This window comes from Lathyrus oleraceus, chromosome 4, assembly GCF_024323335.1.
Source record: "Lathyrus oleraceus cultivar Zhongwan6 chromosome 4, CAAS_Psat_ZW6_1.0, whole genome shotgun sequence".
NCBI classification, from domain to species: Eukaryota; Viridiplantae; Streptophyta; class Magnoliopsida; order Fabales; family Fabaceae; genus Lathyrus; species Lathyrus oleraceus.
In genome coordinates, this window is record NC_066582.1 from 76,714,198 (window position 1) to 76,731,731 (window position 17,534).

Consider the following 17,534-nt stretch of genomic DNA (forward strand, 5'->3'; position numbering starts at 1 on the left):
CAGGACAGTTTGTCCGGTGCTGCCCTATGTTGGTATATGGGTTTGGACAGTGCGAACATCCGATCTTTAAATGACCTTGGCGAGGCCTTCGTCAAGCAATACAAAAATAATGTGGATATAGCTCCCGATAGGGATCAATTGAGGGCCATGTCCTAAAAGGACAAGGAAACGTTCAAAGAGTATGCCCAGAGGTGGTGTAGCACCTCAAATTTGCACCTCCCATTTTGTACATTAATTTTCATATTAGGTCATTAACATAACATTGTCCATTGCATAACATTGCATTGTCCATTTGCCCAAGTGCAAGATCATCAGTCAAGATTGGTTAGGAGATCCAGTTGTGCAAGCAAGCAAGTGCATTATCTATTGAAGCAAAGCCCTAGGGTTGGTTCAACAAGTTCATATGATCTAGGGATCATTTTGGAGTGATTTGGCCAAGGATTGGATGATCAAAGCTCAACAGTCAAGCTGAATTTCATCTGAAACCCTAGAAAGTCAACTGTGGTCAACTGTGTCTGAAATCATGGATTTGAAGGTGGGAGATGGTTTGAAAGGCTTCATTCATGTCCATACAAGTCTCATTTGACATGTCAAAGATCAAGATTGAAGAATTTGAGGTCAGATGAAAAGTTTCCAAAAATAGTAAGTGACCTGTAATTTCAAACTGCCAAAAATGGAAAGGTCTTCTCCTCAAATTTACATCATCATACAAGCTTCAAATGAAATTTTGTCCAACATGAAAGTTGAAGATCTTGTGCTCACCTTTCCAAAAAGTCCAAGAACATCCATTTCTCATTTGTGGTTGGTAAGTTATGATCAAATCATTGTCAAGAAATTTTGAACTTCAAAGTGGGATAACTTTCACACCATTTAGCCAAATCATGTGGGGTTTTTTGCTACAATCTCCTTTTGACATGATCTATCCAAATCATTCATCACATTTCATCAAAAATCATCACACAAAAATGGCATTTTTCATTGGATTTGAATTTAAAAAAGGGAGGGAAAAAGTCCATTTCAAAAATATGCATTTGCCACACTTCCAATCACTTGAATTTGATCTAAAACAACATTTGGAGGGTGTTTGGCTAATTTTTCGTGCACTGTAGCAGCATTTCATGCATGCAAGGTCACTTTGGCCATTTTGCCTAAAATTGCATTTTACTTAATCACTTTGGTTTTGGCTAATTGGGATTAAGGAATTGATTAGCAGCACATATAAATAGATAATTCTAACTGAATTTGTAAGGAACAATTCATTCAAACAGATCTAGATCAAAAAATCCCAAATTCTCTCAATTTTTCATTTCATTTTTCTGCAAAAATTTCCATAAACCTTGCCTAGTTCTTCATTGTGCCATCATCCACAAGCAAGATTGAAGGTGTTGCAAGCAAGGATTCAGCAAATTCGAGCCAAATTTGGAACTGTTACATTGAACATCATCCATGGCAGCTGTATATTTGAGCAAGATCAAGCACCATTGAGCTTCGAATCTCCATTCATTCATCTTCCTAATCACTCTAGAGCTTCTGTTTGAACCTCACAAGGCCAGAAAATCACAAATCCAACTCTGCATTCCAACTCAGGTCAGAATTCGATCCTCGCGTTTCATGAAATTATGCTATGGCTTATGTAGATCTTCTATCCATGAGTACACTGAACTTTGTAGAATTGAATTTCATTGAGAATTGAATGAGATATCTGGATTTTAAGTTTGGTTGACAAAACTTTCCTTGCTCGATCTGGATTTGTTAGTATGAATTAGGATGAATCATGTTTGGATTGTTGATGTGCATGCTAAGACGAATCTATTGATGCATCGTTTGTTGATTTTTGTGAAAAAAAGTTCATGATGATGATGAACACGATGAAGGTCACATGAACCCTAATTTCTCAATGCCAGAACGTGTTTGATCTTGGTCTTTGCTATATGCATGCGTTTTTCTTGTTTTTGTGCCATGAAGCCAATCACACTGCACCACATGTATTAGTGAAATGCAGCGCTTCACTGTATGGCGCGCTCGTTTGAATTTCCGCTCAAGACATTCTCACTTTGGCTTTTGCAATTTTCTTCATCATGCTTCCATGTTTCACATACCTTCATCCATCATTTTTTAATTTTTCTCCATGTTAAGAAATTCATATCTCTTAAAATAATTGTCCAATTGATGTGAGATTTTTTCCATGATGATCCTTGCCATGTCTATTATTTTATGATGATTTTTGCAAAAATTGTGCACGTGTGGATTTCTGTTTTGGTTAGAGAATGTTGATACATGTCATTTGTTGCACCTTGCTTACTATTTTGCTCATGAAATAATGATGCTTAATTGGATGGAGCTGAAACTTTTCATGCTTATTCTAGACACCTTAAGGAGAATTTTGGTATGTAGTTTGTGATTTTTGCATTCTTGGTTTGTGAGATATGACCTGATCGTTGGAGGTGTGACAATTTGTGTCACACTATTTCTTGTCCAACTTGTGGATTTTTGTTACCATGCCATATGAACTCAAATGGATTTGGATTTTTGCATGAGAATACTTATGACTGTTAAGAATGCTTGTGAAATTTTGTGGATTTTGTGAGTGCATTTCCTATTTGTTTGGGATTTTCTCCTCTGTTTGACCAATTGTGGACTTTTTGTGAGTCATGATTTCATATGGTTTGTGAAATTCTTGTTGTTTATTGGATGGACTTGAAATTTGGCATGTGTATACTAGACACATTGGAGTTTGTCATGGCTTTGATTTGGTTCATTTATCCTATGCCAATTCTGTTTTATGCTTGCTTGAAGTTGATGCCTGATTTGGTGCCTTGTATGAGCTTGTATGAACATGCTTTGACTTATGGAATTTAATTGACTTTCTTCCCTTTGTCCAAATGACTTGAAATTTGGTGTGTAGGTCATGTTATGAATGCTGTTTAACCATGAATATTTTGGGGATTTATTGAAATGTTTGTGAGTTGATTTGAATTGAATCATTCTGTTTGCTTCTATGAGCTTCAAATTGCATGCTTTGCACTCTTTGCCTCATGAAATGATATTGATTGATGATATGAATGTGAGACCACTTGCGTTTGATTCTTATTTGATTGATCTTGATTTTTGATAAGTTTCATGTTCTGTTTTGGTTTATTGCTCCCATTTTGACCCTAGGCCAAGTCCTAGTGGTTAGTGCTTAATGTTTGAGCTTTGTTTCAGGTCAAAGAGCACAATTGCTTATGCTTGATGATGTGCACTCAATTGGAGTTGGTTTATTGATTGTTTATGACTAACATTGAGTTTGTTTTGTAGGCTTTGAGACTTGCACTTATGCCTTGTGGCTTGCACCTTTATGCATTGATGCTTGTTATCTGTTTGTGCTGTGGACTTGTAATTGTCTGTTTGCTTTTGTTTGAGTTGAGTACTGATTATGTTGGATTGTTTTCAGGTACCTTAGTTGCTATAGTTCCTTGAGAACTTGCTTTTGCTTTGCTTGATAGCTTGAGCATTGAGGTATAATGATCTCTTCTCCATGTAGTCTGGAAGACCTGGCCTGTTACTTGGCCAGGCACCTGTCTGAAGTCCTCCTTAAGAGGCAATGCTTGTGCTTGTTTATTTTTGTCCCCAAGCAGGAAAAGACCTTTGATAAGGCAATTGGCAGAACCCAAGAGATGTGCAATCCATCTCCTGCTATTCTTGTTGAGTCATCCCTCTGCTCAAACCACTGTGTTGATGCATTGTGGATATTAACCCAAGATCCTTGTACAGTTGTACAGTTGAGTCAGTGTCATAAGTGTAGAAGGGTTCCCACTTTCTGGACCCACACTTCATTGTCTGAAGCTCTCCCAGGCCAGGGATAAGAGCTGTGAAGTCTCATCTTCACTCACCTTTCATCAGCTTCACCCTAACTCTCAATGTTAGGGTTAAGAGCTAACATCACCCTGATACAGTTGGCTTGCTCTTGCAGCCTAACCTTTGTTTGAGCCCCACTTGGTGTGTATATAGTGTGTGCTATCTGTGATTGTTTGCTTTGCTATTGCCTGTGCTTTAGGATAGCTTGCTCCCTGTGCAAGTTAGATAGCAACCTTGACTTAGGGATGATTTTGCATGATAACATCTAGGCTCGAGTCGTAGTCTCCCTAGTTGTGTCTCCCTTTGTTATCTGGTTAGGCTAGTCCTATGTCCCTGCGTAGGGGAACTACGTCGCCCTGATCCTCATACCAGATGAGGTACGTAGGCAGGAGATGAGCAGATCTCTCCGGGCGCCCTTTTTGTTTTGTCTTTGTGTGTGTTAGGAGATGGATGTAAGCCCAGCAATTGGCATTCCATATCCTCTTGTTGTGTGCTTGGAGTCCGGTATAAGTCCATCAAGTGGCATCTGGTTTCCAGTGTGGGTGGGTTTTGGTTCGGAATCTGATGTAAGTCCAGCGATTGGCATTCGGATTCCATGTTTGCCTAGGTGTCTGTTGTGTTTGGTGTGCGTGAGCCGAGCTACGAATGCTCTGATTCTTCTTAGTCCAAGAAGATACGTATGCATAGGATGCGACGTCCTAGCGAGCATGTTTTCCCCTAGTCCGAACTACGTCGACTCTGATGTCTATGCCTGATAGACTACGTAGGCCCAGGATGCGATATCCTGCCGAGTTAGTTTCTTTTTGTTTTCTTGTGTCTCTTTCAGCCAGTGTTTGATGTTTTGAGCAGTGTTTTTAGCAACCATATTCCTTCCTTTTGTGCATGGATCCCGTCGAGTACGACGGATGCGTAAGGGTGCTAATACCTTCCCTTCGCATAACCGACTCCCGGTCCCATTCTCTTTGGTCGCGAGACCATGTTCTTTCCAGGTTTACTTCGAGCGTTTCCTTTCCCTCTTTTGGGATAAATAACGCACGGTGGCGGCTCTGTTGTTCTTGTTTTCCCGCCGGTTTTTCGCGTAATGCGACAGCTGGCGACTCTGCTGGGAATAAAGTCAGAAGTTGACCTCTTGCTGGTCCATCTTCCCTAAGCGAGTCTCTCCTAGCGCCCTCTAGGTTAGGGTTTTGGTTGTTGTTTGCTGCTTTATTTATTGCATTCATTCATTTATTGTTTGCATTTATGTGTGCATTAATGTTTGCATTCATCCATATTCATCTGTGCTGGCTGTGCTGTGTTTCTCTGTTTGGGGTGGGAGTTACTCGAGGTAAAAGGCCCAATACCCAGGCTATGAGTGAAATCTAGGAAACCTAGGAATAAAGTGATTCATGGGAAGCAGGTGGTATGCACCACTTAGCGGAACATTGATATCACGAGCAGTTCAGACCCTGGTGGGATATTATCGTTACATACTTCGGGTGTGTATATAATGATATTCTGCGAAAGGTTATTTATGCTGCGTTTCTCTCGACCTTACCCTGGCCTAGATGACACCCGTGAGTGGGGAGGGAATTATCATTATTACAGGTACAGTTGGTGACTTGTCAGTGACTCGTTGGTGACTTGTGATCCTGTTGGTGACTTTGGTTCAGCCGGATTTATAGATCTTTATTTCTGGACGCCGGAGGTTTGACCCTGGTATTGATCAGAGGGTTCCGTTTATTTCGGATCCCTGAGCTGAATTTGAGGGTACCTGCTCAGATGACTTTGGGTTCAGATGACTTTGGGTTTCAGATGATTTTGGGGTCTTAGATGATTTTGATTGATGCCAGAATTCAAGCCGAAGCTTTGACCCTGTGCCTTAAGATGCACAGCCTGACCAGTCATGTTCGCATCATTTGCATCATAGCATGTTTATTTTTCAAAAAAAAATATAATGCAAAAAAAAAAAAAACCGAAAAAAAGTTAACTCGCATACGCATATCCTTTATTAGGATCATTCATGACAAAATAGTACCCATATCATGCATATCATGCACATAGCATCCCTGCATTACAGACATGTTTGGAGAGACTTCTCACTTTGGTTCCCGACTGAGACAGGATAGCTGATCAGAGACCGCATCGTTACTCAACCAGACTCAATCATCAGAGGATTATGGACCAAGTTCAGACGGAGTTGGCTGAGATGAGGGCGAATATGGCCCAGTTCATGACGATGATGCAAGGGGTTGCGCAAGGTCAAGAAGAGCTTCGAGCCCTGGTTCAGAGACAGGAGACCGTGATTCCGCAGTCCAACCGAGCATCGCCGGTGGGCGTGCTTGTTCATGTCAATGCTGCTGCTCCCGCCAATGACTATGCCGTGGGTGATGAGTTAAGGGGGATCAGAATCAATGGACAACCTCTTGATGCAGAGACTGTCAATGCTAGAGCTACCCGGGCTCCAGTTCGTCATCCTGCTCCGATTGTTGATAGACAAGAGGACATGTTCACTCTGCTCAGTGAGGATGATGAAGTTGTGAGAACTGAAGAGAGGAATAGAAAAGTGGATGCCCTTGCTGAGAAAATCCGAGCCATGGAGTGTCAGAACTCTCTGGGGTTCGATGTAACCGATATGGGTTTGGTTGATGGGTTGAGGATCCCTTATAAATTCAAGGCGCCGTCCTTTGACAAATATAATGGCACTTCCTGTCCTCGCACTCATGTACAGGCTTACTACAGAAAGATCTCTGCTTACACTGACGATGAGAAGATGTGGATATACTTCTTCCAGGACAGCTTGTCTGGAGCGTCTTTGGACTGGTACATGGATCTGAAGAAAGAATCAGTCAGAAGCTGGAAAGATCTGGGTGAAGCCTTTCTGAGACAATACAAGCACAACATGGATATGGCGCCGAGCCGAACCCAACTGCAAAGCTTGTGTCAGAAGACTAGGGAGAGCTTCAAAGAGTATGCCCAGAGGTGGCGTGAGCTAGCCGCAAGAGTACAACCTCCGATGTTGGAGAGAGAGCTGACTGACATGTTCATCGGGACCTTGCAGGGTGTGTTCATGGACCGCATGGGGAGTTGCCCGTTCAGTAGCTTTTCTGATGTTGTTGTCTGTGGGGAGAGGACTGAGAGTCTCATCAAGGCAGGAAAGATACAAGATCCTGGCTCTTCGAGTTCTTCGAATTCTAAAAAGACATACTCTGGGGCACCCAAAAGGGGAGAGAGTGAAACGAATGCTGTGCACCGTCGGAGGAGTGTGAACAGAGGACAGTATCGTCAGGTTGCTGTTGTGACTATTCCAGCAACTCAAACTCAACAACAGCAGAGAAGGCTAACTCAGCAATATCAGCATCAACAACATCGTCCTCAGCAGCAGGCTTACCAGCCTCACAATGGTAATCAAGCTAGTACGAGTGATGAGAGGAAGAAGATCATTTTTGATCCAATTCCTATGTCATACACAGAGCTGTATCCCTCTTTGATAGAGCGGAACTTGATTACTCCCAGAGACCCGCCGGCTATACCCGTCAACCCTCGGTGGTGGTATAGGCCTGATCAGCATTGTGTGTATCATTCGGGTGCTCCTGGTCATGATGTGGAAAGCTGCTTTCAGTTTAAGAATAAGGTGCAGGACCTTGTGAGATCAGGAATTCTGAGCTTCGAGGACTTAGGTCCCAGGGTCAATCAAGCTTGAAGATAACAAGTCCTGGGCTGGCGCTGACTTTTCTTCTGAGGTCTTCAACGAATAAGGTTGTTCAAAAGCAGAAGCTGCTGACGCAAAGGATACTGACAGTTGTCATCCCTGGTGGGATCTATCACAATTGGGTCACTGTGGGCGATCCAACAGTTGTTCATAAGTCAGAGTAATAATCACTTTGTTTAAAAACCCTTCTCCCATGCCAAAAGGAGAAGTGATGACGTTGTTGGCAACATTTTGTGCAATGATATTTTCATTCAAATAAAAGCATGTCAAAACATTTGTTTTTCCATTTGTTTTCCATTTTCGCTTTTTACATGAAATTGGTGATCACAAAAAACCCTAAAAACAAGAATAAAAGCAATTTTTTCATCTACATAACGATTGTCTTGTTTGTTTTCCAAAAAGCTTTTCATATCAAAATCATTATGCAGGTTGATTCTTAAACCCATTGAACATAATGATCCGACGTCATCTCCCAATTTTGAATTCCCTGTATTCGAAGCGGGAGAAGATGATGTTGAAGGGATTCCTGACGAGATTTCCTGACTTCTTGAGCAAGAAAAGAAGATCACTCAGCTGCATTTTGAGAATCAGCAGAACAGCCAACTGGGGCATTTAAAAAAAAAAACAAAAAAAAAGAAGAGAAAAAACAAAAAAAGAAAGAAAGAGGAGGGTGCAAAATCAAAAGAAATCGAAATCAAAAATCAAAAGAAAGAAAAAGAAAGAAAGAAACAAAAGAAAAATAGCACCCTCGAAGTCCCAAGTTGGCTGATGCTGAATGGATTCAGAGTCGTTACGACAAAGTGAATCCGACCAAAAGAAGAGATTAACTGCCGTGCATCATGGTCAGTTGTATCAGCAGAGAGTGAAGAAAGCATGTGACAAGAAGGTCACGCCTCGTGTGTTCCGAGAAGGTGACCTTGTGCTCAAGAAAGTCTTGTCTTTCGTGCTCGATTCCAGGGGCAAGTGAACCCCAAACTATGAATGTCCATATGTTGTCAAGAGAGCCTTTTCAGGCAGTGCGTTGACACTTACAACAATGGATGGAGAAGTTCACTCGTCCTGTGAATCTAGATGCAGTCAAGAAATACTTCGCCTAAAACAAAACAAAAAGCAGAATAGCTCGCTAAGTCGAACACCCCAAAGGGCGACTTAGGCAAAAAGGAGCGTCTCGGTGGATTGAAAACCCGAAAGGGCGATCCAGGAAAAAGTTAGAGACATTGAAAAAAAAAAGAATTTGCATCCCGCTAGATTGATCACCTCACACTGGGGCAATCTAGGCAAAAATTAGGGATTTGGCAAGTAACTGCATCTTGACAAGACTGTGCTCTACATCTGTCATCCGTCAGGAATTCTCAATTCGTCGTCGACTGAAGCTCCGGATACATCGAAATTCAGAATGGTAGAGAAAAGGTCATTATGTTCAATGTAGCCCTCTTCCAATATACATCACCAGTTTCAAACTTGTACAGATCTATGGAGTCTCGCCATTTGCAGACTACCATTCCATCACATCAATTTGAGCTTTTATCCAATTATTTGCACTCTTATTTGTTTCAACTCAACAAATGTTTTGCATGTTTTAATTGATAAAGTATCATTGTTTTCAAAATAAACAAAATTTTCACAAATTGTTCTTAAACAAAGTGAACATTCACAATGATGGAAGGATACTTAGGAGGCCCGCAGTGCTCTCCCAAGGGTGGTATGATTACCAACAGGTAAGACATTTATTCGTATCTCGAGCATAACTGTATCTTTTTCCTGTAGAACCTCTTTTGGTTTCTCCCCAGCAAGGTTGCTCAGTGCAATGTTGGTTGAAGTTGTTTATCTTCATGTCCCCGGCAGTGCAACATGCTTCCTCCAGGTCCCTGTTAGCTCTATTGTGGGGCATCCCCAGTAGAGTGCTGTTTGAGCCCTATCATGGGGCATCCCCAGCAAGGTTGCTGTTGAAATACTTTTGTGGGGCCGTTCCCCAAGCAGAGTGTTTATCGAAGACTTCAACTTCCGTCTCTCCAGCAGAGCAGTCTTCTCCTCTCCCCGACATGGGTGGTTTTCTTTGGAAGATTCGGTACTTGGTGGATTGATATCCTAGTAATCCGGCATGCCCTCGGATAGATCCCTCATCAGAGTTGTTGGCATGAGGAGATTTATCAATGCCTATCTATCTTCGTCAGAGATCTGATTGCTTCTTGGTATCTCTGATCTCCGACATGAGTTGTTATTGTGGCGTGTCTGCCTGTATATTGAACTCTTCTCTCTGGTTGTGATTGATGATCCCTCCGGAAGCTTCTGGTGGCCTTCCTCCCCTGCAGGAAGATGTCGTTCCCTGATATCTCAGTTTCCAGCAGATCGCGTTTGCTCTCTGGTGATTTTGGCTTTCCCTATGGAAGAAGAGTAGCACCGGGTGGTTGATTCCGGGACCCTTTGTGTGTTAACATGTCTGTTGGTCAGCATTCATCATACATTCCTCATGCATAATGCATACATGCATAATCATAACATTCAGGTACTCATGGGGAATCTGTTGCCGTGTATCTGTTGATGGTTGTCTCCTGCTAATTGGTGATACAGATCTCCCCAGTAGATCCTCCCCTAGCGGATGTGGGTGTGTCTGATCTCTCCATGTAGAGTTGACCCCTTAAGCAGAAAGTGTCTATCATTTCCTTCTGCACTCCCCACTGAGTTATATCCTCGTGGATGACGGTTGTTTCCGTTCCCTCCCTACATACCTAATGGGATGGGTTTTTCCTATTGAGTTCTTTTCTCATTAGGATGAGTCTTGATTCAGTCTGCCTTTTTGGATCGATCCTGAATTGGCTCCCTATTGGCTGTCTCCTGTGCTTCCCTGTGGTATAAATGAATAGTTGCTCACTAACCAGCAATCATTCATCTTATCCTCAGCAGATTTTGGTGGCCTCTGCCTACAAACCAGCAGTTGTAAGTCCTATCTTTGTGGTCTTCTACCTACTATCCGGTAGATGTGAATCCTCTTTTCTCCCCTTTGTGGAGTCTACCCTTGTGCTCATCCTAGTGATGACGGTTACTGTTCCGTGGTTTTCTACCTACTAATCGGTAGATGTAATCCCCTCTTTGTGGTTATCATTATCCAGTCGGTATTGATATTCCTTTCCCCTTTCGGATATTTGCTTTGATTAAGCAATCTTATCCCCCAGTGAGTTTTCACCTTTCGGATATTTGCTCCGAGTCAGCAACTTTATCCCCAGCGGGTCCTCTTTCATTCACCGTTTGCTGGTAATGTTTGTGGTTTCCCCTTTTGATTGGTCATCTTTGCATACCTAGTCCTGGTACCCCGATGCCTTTCTTTTTCGGTCGATTTATCCTTTAACAACCTACAACCCGGTTAGGATAATCTTCCATGCGAGTGTATTATCTACGTTTTGACGGCTATAGATAATATACCTCATGCGCTCTTTGGTCAATCTTTTGATTGTTTTCACCATCAGAGTAAGATTCGTATTCCTTTGTTCGGAATCGAATGTCCATCCTTTAACAAGTTTGCTTTCGCTCTCTTCAGGATGATTTCGGTTGATTTATCCTCTGACAACCTACAACCCGGTTATGGATAATCTTCCATGCGAGTATGTTATCTACGTTTTGACGGCTATAGATAATATACCTCATGCGCTCTTTGGTCAGTCTTTTGATTGTTTTCACCATCAGAGTAAGATTCGTATTCCTTGTGGAATCGAATGTCCATCCTTTAACAAGTTTGCTTTCGCTCTCTTCAGGATGATGTCGGTCGATTTATCCTTTAACAACCTACAACCCGGTTAGGATAATCTTCCATGCGAGTGTATTATCTACGTTTTGACGGCTATAGATAATATACCTCATGCGCTCTTTGGTCAGTCTTTTGATTGTTTTCACCATCAGAGTAAGATTCGTATTCCTTGTGGAATCGAATGTCCATCCTTTAACAAGTTTGCTTTCGCTCTCTTCAGGATGATGTCGGTCGATTTATCCTTTAACAACCTACAACCCGGTTAGGATAATCTTCCATGCGAGTGTATTATCTACGTTTTGACGGCTATAGATAATATACCTCATGCGCTCTTTGGTCAATCTTTTGATTGTTTTCACCATCAGAGTAAGATTCGTATTCCTTTGTTCGGAATCGAATGTCCATCCTTTAACAAGATTGCTTTTCTAGCCCTCTTCAGGATGATGAGTGTTTTGGAACACAAACCAATTCACGTTTTGGTCGGCCACCTTTCTCATGCTTACAACCCGGCATCCTTGGTGTTCCTTCCTGTCTGCTCCCTGTCGTGACCTTGATCCCCAGTGAGCTACCTCTCCGTTGGTTTCGATAAACGTCGAGTTTTTCCCAATCGTCCGTTGACGTTTGGTTGAGCCTTGTTCTCTCTCCCCAATAGGGGTTACCTCTCCGTTGGTTTCGGTAAACGTTGAGTTTTTCCTATGCGTCCGACGACGTATAGTTGCTTATTCCCCACAGATCATTAGTTAATGGCTGTTAATTCCCCCCAGAGTTACCTCTCCGTTGGTTTCGATAAACGTCGAGTTTTTCCCGATCGTCCGTTGACGGTTGTTGGTGATATATTTCCCCATGCAGAGTTACCTCTCCGTTGGTCTCGGTAAACGTGGAGTTTTTCTCATTCGTCCGTTGACGTCTGATTGTGTATCCTATTCCTCAGTTATTCGTTAATGTCTGGTGGCTTCCCAGCCAGAATCCCCAGTAGAGTCGTACGGTTCTTGGTATTCAATCCCTGTTTACCCTGAAAGTCTGACAGCCGTTGCTCTCATCCATTCGGGTTCCCAGTTGATTGAATAGGGGCAGCTGTAGCACCTCAAATTTTCACCTCCCATTTTGTACATTCATTTTCATATTAGGTCATTAACATAACATTGTCCATTGCATAACATTGCATTGTCCATTTGCCCAAGTGCAAGATCATCAGTCAAGATTGGTTAGGAGATCCAGTTGTGCAAGCAAGCAAGTGCATTCTCTATTGAAGCAAAGCCCTAGGGTTGGTTCAACAAGTTCATATGATCTAGGGATCATTTTGGAGTGATTTGGCCAAGGATTGGATGTTCAAAGCTTAACAGTCAAGCTGAATTTCATCTGAAACCCTAGAAAGTCAACTGTGGTCAACTGTGTCTGAAATCATGGATTTGAAGGTGGGAGATGGTTTGAAAGGCTTCATTCATGTCTATACAAGTCTCATTTGACATGTCAAAGATCAAGATTGAAGAATTTGAGGTCAGATGAAAAGTTTCCAAAAATAGTAAGTGACTTGTAATTTCAAACTGCCAAAAATGGAAAGGTCTTCTCCTCAAATTTACATCATAATACAAGCTTCAAATGAAATTTTGTCCAACATGAAATTTGAAGATCTTGCTCTCACCTTTCCAAAAAGTCCAAGAACATCCATTTCTCATTTGTGGTTGGCAAGTTATGATCAAATCATTGTCAAGAAATTTTGAACTTCAAAGTGGGATAACTTTCACACCATTTAGCCAAATCATGTGGGGTTTTTTGCTACAATCTCCTTTTGACATGCTCTATCCAAACCATTCATCACATTTCATCAAAAATCATCACACAAAAATGGCATTTTTCATTGGATTTGAATTTAAAAAAGGGAGGGAAAAAGTCCATTTCAAAAATATGCATTTGCCACACTTCCAATCACTTGAATTTGATCTAAAACAACATTTGGAGGGTGTTTGGCTAATTTTTCGTGCACTGTAGCAGCATTTCATGCATGCAAGGTTACTTTGGCCATTTTGCCTAAAATTGCATTTTACTTAATCACTTTGTTTTTGGCTAATTGGGATTAAGGAATTGATTAGCAGCACATATAAATAGATAATTCTAACTGAATTTGTAAGGAACAATTCATTCAAACAGATCTAGATCAAAAAATCCCAAATTCTCTCAATTTTTCATTTCATTTTTCTGCAAAAATTTCCATAAACCTTGCCTAGTTCTTCATTGTGCCATCATCCATAAGCAAGATTGAAGGTGTTGCAAGCAAGGATTCAGCAAATTCGAGCCAAATTTGGAACTGTTACATTGAACATCATCCATGGCAGCTGTATATTTGAGCAAGATCAAGCACCATTGAGCTTCGAATCTCCATTCATTCATCTTCCTAATCACTCTAGAGCTTCTGTTTGAACCTCACAAGGCCAGAAAATCACAAATCCAACTCTGCATTCCAACTCAGGTCAGAATTCGATCCTCGCGTTTCATGAAATTATGCTATGGCTTATGTAGATCTTCTATCCATGAGTACACTGAACTTTGTAGAATTGAATTTCATTGAGAATTGAATGAGATATCTGGATTTTAAGTTTGGTTGACAAAACTTTCCTTGCTCGATCTGGATTTGTTAGTATGAATTAGGATGAATCATGTTTGGATTGTTGATGTGCATGCTAAGATGAATCTATTGATGCATCGTTTGTTGATTTCTGTGAAAAAAAGTTCATGATGATGATGAACACGATGAAGGTCACATGAACCCTAATTTCTCAATGCCAGAACGTGTTTGATCTTGGTCTTTGCTATATGCATGCGTTTTTCTTGTTTTTGTACCATGAAGCCAATCACACTGCGCCACATGTATTAGTGAAACGCAGCGCTTCACTGTATGGTGCGCTCGTTTGAATTTGGAGGAGGTTCGATCCTCCGCTCAAGACATTCTCACTTTGGCTTTTGCAATTTTCTTCATCATGCTTCCATGTTTCACATACCTTCATCCATCATTTTTTAATTTTTCTCCATGTTAAGAAATTCATATCTCTTAAAATAAGTGTCCAATTGATGTGAGATTTTTTCCATGATGATCCTTGCCATGTCTATTATTTTATGATGATTTTTGCAAAAATTGTGCACGTGTGGATTTCTGTTTTGGTTAGAGAATGTTGATACATGTCATTTGTTGCAGCTTGCTTACTATTTTGCTCATGAAATAATGATGCTTAATTGGATGGAGCTGAAACTTTGCATGCTTATTCTAGACACCTTAAGGAGCATTTTGGTATGTAGTTTGTGATTTTTGCATTCCTGGTTTGTGAGATATGACCTGATCATTGGAGGTGTGACAATTTGTGTCACACTATTTCTTGTCCAACTTGTGGATTTTTGTTACCATGCCATATGAACTCAAATGGATTTGGATTTTTGCATGAGAATACTTATGAATGTTAAGAATGCTTGTGAATTTTTGTGGATTTTGTGAGTGAATTTCCTATTTGTTTGGGATTTTCTCCTCTGTTTGACCAATTGTGGACTTTTTGTGAGTCATGATTTCATATGGTTTGTGAAATTCTTTTTGTTTATTGGATGGACTTGAAATTTGGCATGTGTATACTAGACACATTGAAGTTTGTCATGGCTTTAATTTGGTTCATTTATCCTATGCCAATTCTGTTTTATGCTTGCTTGAAGTTAATGCCTGATTTGGTGCCTTGTATGAGCTTGTATGAACATGCTTTGACTTATGGAATTTAATTGACTTGCTTCCTTTGTCCAAATGACTTGAAATTTGGTGTGTAGGTCATGTTATGAATGGTGTGAGTTGATTTGAATTGAATCATTCTGTTTGCTTCTATGAGCTTCAAATTGCATGCTTTGCACTCTTTGCCTCATGAAATGATATTGATTGATGATATGAATGTGAGACCACTTGGGTTTGATTCTTATTTGATTGATCTTGATTTTTGATAAGTTTCATGTTCTGTTTTGGTTTATTTCTCCCATTTTGACCCTAGGCCAAGTCCTAGTGGTTAGTGCTTAATGTTTGAGCTTTGTTTCAGGTCAAAGAGCACAATTGCTTATGCTTGATGATGTGCACTCAATTGGAGTTGGTTTATTGCTTGTTTATGACTAACATTGAGTTTGTTTTGTAGGCTTTGAGACTTGCACTTATGCCTTGTGGCTTGCACCTTTATGCATTGGTGCTTGTTATCTGTTTGTGCTGTGGACTTGTAATTGTCTGTTTGCTTTTGTTTGAGTTGAGTACTGATTATGTTGGATTGTTTTCAGGTACCTTAGTTGCTATAGTTCCTTGAGAACTTGCTTTTGCTTTGCTTGATAGCTTGAGCATTGAGGTATAATGATCTCTTCTCCATGTAGTCTGGAAGACCTGGCCTGTTACTTGGCCAGGCACCTGTCTGAAGTCCTCCTTAAGAGGCAATGCTTGTGCTTGTTTATTTTTGTCCCCAAGCAGGAAAAGACCTTTGATAAGGCAATTGGTAGAACCCAAGAGATGTGAAATCCATCTCCTGCTATTCTTGTTGAGTCATCCCTCTGCTCAAACCACTGTGTTGATGCATTGTGGATATTAACCCAAGATCCTTGTACAGTTGTACAGTTGAGTCAGTGTCATAAGTGTAGAAGGGTTCCCACTTTCTGGACCCACACTTCATTGTCTGAAGCTCTCCCAGGCCAGGGATAAGAGCTGTGAAGTCTCATCTTCACTCACCTTTCATCAGCTTCACCCTAACTCTCAATGTTAGGGTTAAGAGCTAACATCACCCTGATACAGTTGGCTTGCTCTTGCAGCCTAACCTTTGTTTGAGCCCCACTTGGTGTGTATATAGTGTGTGCTATCTGTGATTGTTTGCTTTGCTATTGCCTGTGCTTTAGGATAGCTTGCTCCCTGTGCAAGTTAGATAGCAACCTTGACTTAGGGATGATTTTGCATGATAACATCTAGGCTCGAGTCGTCTCCCTAGTTGTGTCTCCCTTTGTTATCTGGTTAGGCTAGTCCTGTGTCCCTGCGTAGGGGAACTACGTCGCCCTGATCCTCATACCAGATGAGGTACGTAGGCAGGAGATGAGCAGATCTCTCCGGGCGCCCTTTTTGTTTTGTCTTTGTGTGTGTTAGGAGATGGATGTAAGCCCAGCAATTGGCATTCCGTATCCTCTTGTTGTGTGCTTGGAGTCCGGTATAAGTCCATCAAGTGGCATCTGGTTTCCAGTGTGGGTGGGTTTTAGTTCGGAATCTGATGTAAGTCCAGCGATTGGCATTCGGATTCCATGTTTGCCTAGGTGTCTGTTGTGTTTGGTGTGCGTGAGCCGAGCTACGAATGCTCTGATTCTTCTTAGTCCAAGAAGATACGTATGCATAGGATGCGACGTCCTAGCGAGCATGTTTTCCCCTAGTCCGAACTACGTCGACTCTGATGTCTATGCCTGATAGACTACGTAGGCCCAGGATGTGATATCCTGCCGAGTTAGTTTCTTTTTGTTTTCTTGTGTCTCTTTCAGCCAGTGTTTGATGTTTTGAGCAGTGTTTTTAGCAACCATATTCCTTCCTTTTGTGCGTGGATCCCGTCGAGTACGACGGATGCGTAGGGGTGCTAATACCTTCCCTTCGCATAACCGACTCCCGATCCCATTCTCTTTGGTCGCGAGACCATGTTCTTTCCAGGTTTACTTCGAGCGTTTCCTTTCCCTCTTTTGGGATAAATAACGCACGGTGGCGGCTCTGTTGTTCTTGTTTTCCCGCCGGTTTTTCGCGTAATGCGACAGGTGGCGAGAGGTAGCAGCACAGATCGTGCCCCCACTTGAGTTCTTTTTATTATGAGCGGATGATTGCCAGAACTCCTTCTGACTTCACCGAGATGGTGAACATGGGGATGCAACTGGAAGAAGGAGTCAGGGAAGGACGCCTGACCAGAGAAGAAGGCTCCTCTACCAAGCGGTATGGGACGTTTGGGAAGAAGAAAGATGGTGAGGCACATGCTGTGACCTCCCATATGAAATCAAGAAGACCCCCTGTAAGGAGGAAGACCGTGCGTCCTACCGGTAACCAGCACCAGGTGGCTCATATAGCACCTATTTTCAGAGATAATCAACAGTTTCAACATCACAATAGTAATCAGCAACAACAACATCCACAATATCAACAACAACAGCACCGTCCTCAACAGCAGGCCTATCAGCCTCGAAACAGTAATCAAACCAGGACAAGTTACGAGAGGAAGAGGGTCACCTTTGATCCTATTCCGATAACAT